The following is a 4,463-nucleotide window of genomic DNA, read 5'->3' on the forward strand; positions in this document are numbered from 1 at the left end:
CCTCAGATTCAAGAAGATCCACCTGTCTCAGAGTGCTAAGGGCAAGAGTCAAGTCTGATACTCAGTCCCTACAACAAATGCCTATGTAAAAGTGAACCCAAAGGTCCAAGACGCTGTCAAAAAGAGAAAGAAATGGTGGTCTTCATCAATAATGATGATAATAACAATAGCTAACTGACATTTTTATTACTGTGCATCTGGAACTGTTCTAGGAACCTATCTAAATACACGTATTTGCTCATTTATTCTCCCAACAACGGTGTGACTTAAGTACTATTATCCCCACTTTACAGTTGATGAAACCGTGGCATGAAAATATAGAATAACTTGTTCAAGGTCTCGGAACAGTAAATGGTAAGTACCTACTTTGAATAGTAAATGGAAAGCTGAGATTTGAACCTGGGAAGCTGACTCCAAAGGTAACACTCTGTGGAACACCTTGGATAAACCTTCTAGCCCAAGAGCAAAGAGTGAAGTTTTCTCTCTAGAGACTGAATGTTTAACAACCCTATGCAAGATGTTACTGACATAACCACGTTCTACAGGGCCTGAGAAAATCTGGAGTCAAAACCTTGGGAATGGTGAGTCCTTTCACAACTGCGTGTCTAACTGGCGAGTCTGTTCCTGAGGCACTGAACTAACTGAGAATTTTGCTTTGTCTGTCTGTCTTCTTCCAATAGTTTTCACTTATTGCTAGTTTGGTTATTTCAGGCATTAGGACTGGGGTTGTATCCTTTCTCACAAGCTGAAGAACCTGTCAAGGACATGGTCTTAATGGAAGTGATGGGCAAGAGGCTCCTCAGAAAGCAGTTTTGTTTCTGCTTCATCATAGCACTTAGAATAAAGCCCACGCCACCACAGCCTTGCACGATCAGGGCCCTGCCCATCGTCACTGTGGTCTCCAACCAGTCTCCCTTTTGCTCCCTGTATTTTGTCCCATGACTGGATCCTTACTGTCATTCATATCTCAGCTCAACTATCACCACTCAGCAAAGCCTACCCTCTCTTAGTTCCATACCCCACGATTAGAATGATTTCAGGATGGAAAAAATTTAAAGCACTGATAAGCCCTGAGCAACAATGGCACCAGCAAAGAGAAAAGTATTCCATAAATCTCCCACACACCTTGCTTCAGTAATACTGCTCCTAGTATACCAGGCATGGTAAATTGTTTATTAATTAAAAGTGAACAAATAAGAGTAGAGAACATCAACGGGAAACAAACTCGGTTATAGTGTAATTAATCAAACTAAGACACTGAGAAAGGAGAAATGCATCTGACTCTCTGAGAGAAATATCAGATAACTGAGAAACAAGTTAAGAAACTGGAGTAGGAGAGGGGATGAGGCAGGTGTAGAACGTCTCCACTTTAACCTAGTGCAAAGTTTCATCCAGAGATCATCCCTGTTAATCCTGACTCTCATGGAGCCAGCACTGTCTAAGCTTCAATTTTAAGTAATAGTGTATGTTCAGCTTGTGCCAATGAGCCAATAATCGATTTCTGACCACACAGTCAAAAGGCATGAATGATCTAGTGCATGGTTGCATTCCCCTTGAGGTAGTGAAATCTTTAATGGTGATATTTCAAGAAACAGCCTTATCTAGAGTCCACCTGTTCCTCATGTAAAACCTTGGTCTGCAAAACCCAGAATTGCTGTTCATCAAGCATGGATTTGGTATAAATTTCAGACAGTAAATTAATAAAGCTATAACTTTTAGGCAGTAAAAGTCATATTAAACTATTAAAAGTTGCTCTTTTGAATATGGAATAAAATATACGTTAGATTTATTCAAAGAGGACTTTGCTAACAGTTAATAACAAATTTAGCAAGATTGAAAGTTTAAATTTCAACACAGTCATTCGTCAACCTGGAGACTGTATTCCACCCCAGGCACTTTATTCAGATTGAGTTTTTAAATTCGCTGCACAGCATGAGAGGCAGAGACTTTTCTAAGATCCAGTCAGAAAGCAGCCTGGGATCTACAACAATCTGCTTAAGTGATCTTGGTTTATGGCAGAGTTTCTCAACCTCAACACTATTGTGTTTGGGGTTGGATCATTATTTGTTCTGGAGGGGCTTTCCTGTCCATCGCTGAATGTTTATTAGCATCCCTGGCCTCTACCCACTAGATGCCGGAGACACGCCCTTCCCTAGTTGTGACAAACAAAAATGTTTCTAGACATTGCCAAGTGTTCCTTGGGGGAAAAATTGCCCTCTGTTTATAGAGCAGGGAAACAAGCCTTCCAGGTATCCAGGATTCGGGCCCACAACCTTGTTCACTATCAAACCTCAGAAAACTGTCACTCAGAGTCTGGCCTCTTTACTACGTCTAAAGGCAGACTCATGTCTGCTGACTTGGTCCGTTGAAGCTAAGAAATTGAAGCAATGAGAAACACACTATGCATCTGCCATCTAAGCTTTAATTGGTGTAACGTCTTCGGAGAGCACATCTCTTCGGATTTTGACCCTACTTGGTGCCCCGCTAACTTTGTTTATTTCATTTTTACCACCTTGTCAAAGGTTTCTAGAAGGATAAGAACTTGTTTTACTATCACATTTTGCAGTTAAAAATGCTTTAAAGTTATTTATAATTCTGTGACGTTAGAGATCTCACCATCAAGTTTCCTGAGGCATGTTTTTAAGTCTCAATAAAGTTGAAGTCCTTTAGCCAATCTTAGTGTGTTCAATGATTTGACCTCCCCAGCCCAATTATGTATTCAGAACATATAAAGACAAACAATAGTTAAATGATCATTTTCTAAGTGATTCAGATTACCCAATATTTATCCATTTTAAAAATGGTTGGAAGCACAGTAAGGCTAATCTTGAAACCATCTAAAGTGGTAAGTCTCAGAGTAAACTTACTGATTTACCAGGAGATATCACAAGGCTTTGTTCATTAATGTGTGTCGAAAATTTCTCTTTTACATTTATATATTTATCTTTGAAAGTATGTTCCACAGGATATCAATCCTCTCATTCCTTAGGGATTCCAAAAGTGGCCCCATTAGACCAGCTGCCAATCTCGGTCACCACAAATAATTAACCCCACCGTGAAGTATTTAAAATACGTAAAGGTTCAAAGATCATAAAAATGAGACCATATGTGCAAACATGCCACGTGTGATTTGGCAAGGAAAATGTATGTGTTAAGACAAATCTTAACAAGCCTGCCTGGGAACTAGATCAAAACCAGGACAAAAAGATTCTTTTCATATAAGCTAGGTATTTCCCCAGTACTTACCCAGAGGTTGGCCAAGATGAAAGAAACCAATCTACCAATATATCTGCCTGGCAAAGCCGTCTTCCCTCATGGCTGAAACGACAAAAGGCCTAGAACTGCCTTTCGGGGGAGATGAACTGCCTTGGTCCAACTCCCGGCTCCACGACTAACTCTGTCAGCCTTTTAATCTGTTGGTAAGATACTTAAACTCTCTGGAGCCTCAATTTCCTCATCTCTAAAATGGAAATGATTATATCTCTCTTCTGGAATGTCCTGAGGATTAAACGATAAACTGAAAGTGTTTAGAATTTTTCCTGACGCATAATGAGCATTGCTGTTCTTATTACGAAAACAAATGTATTCCCAATTTCCTCAAGAAAGCTAACGTTTGGTGCCCATTCTTACTTATTTCAGATTATGCTCCAAGGAAATGCTGGATCTGAAAAGATGCATCTAGTTTTGCTAGGTGACTTCACCACCAAAGCCAGATCAAGGAAGAGCATATTCAGCCGGAATCTAGTCATGCACAAGCCTTTGTACTCCCTGGGTGGGCCATCCGCACTGGTACGGGCTTTATCTCACTGATGGGAAATAGCCAAAGGAGTCTTCTTGAAGAGCAGCACCAGAAAGAGCAGTAAAAAATGTGGATGTTGGAGTGACTAGGGAGTGGCTTCAACCCATGCATTACATGTGTTCAATTACTCAGAATAGCCTGTACCCCACTTACGTTGGTTGAATGAGTAGACTGTGTAACTGTCTAAATCTAGGAAGAAATTACTTTCAGATAGCCAGTGTTTGGGCTTGTCCATGTCACACTTCCTATCCTTTAAAACCAATTATCTAGTGTTGATTCTACCGCTGTGTGTCAAATTGTTAAATTAAAAACTGTTAAAATTCTAAAAATTGTTAAAATAAAATTTACAGTGTTTTAGCTAAGTAAATGAGAATTAGTTTATGTGGCCCTCAAGAAAAAAAAGTATTTCCCATGCTTCTAATGCCATTTGAAGCTTAAAAAAAAATAAAATAAAATATTCCAGATATACAAAAACGTATAAAGAATAATACAGCAAACTTGTACTTAGAGTGTAGGCCTTAGAGGTCCCAGCTTTCACCTAGGGTCTCAATTCCTACTCCATTTTTTGCTAACCACCTCCATCTTGAACACCCAAGCATCTGGGCATAGAGATTGTCAAACGCCCTGAGCAGTTAAAGCTTTGGCCTCAGTTTCCCATTCTACT

At 39.7% G+C, this 4,463-nt stretch overlaps 1 long non-coding RNA gene across 1 annotated transcript; it reads left to right on the forward strand.

Annotated features, from left to right (window-relative positions):
* The first annotated feature begins 293 nt into the window (after nt 1–293).
* Nucleotides 294–4,158, forward strand: LOC138919728 (uncharacterized). The gene is made up of 2 exons (XR_011430181.1): nt 294–581; nt 3,640–4,158. It is a non-coding gene; the product is annotated as an uncharacterized lncRNA (long non-coding RNA).
* The last annotated feature ends 305 nt before the right edge of the window (nt 4,159–4,463 follow it).

The sequence above is a fragment of the Equus caballus genome, chromosome 21 (genome assembly GCF_041296265.1).
Source record: "Equus caballus isolate H_3958 breed thoroughbred chromosome 21, TB-T2T, whole genome shotgun sequence".
NCBI lineage: Eukaryota > Metazoa > Chordata > Mammalia > Perissodactyla > Equidae > Equus > Equus caballus.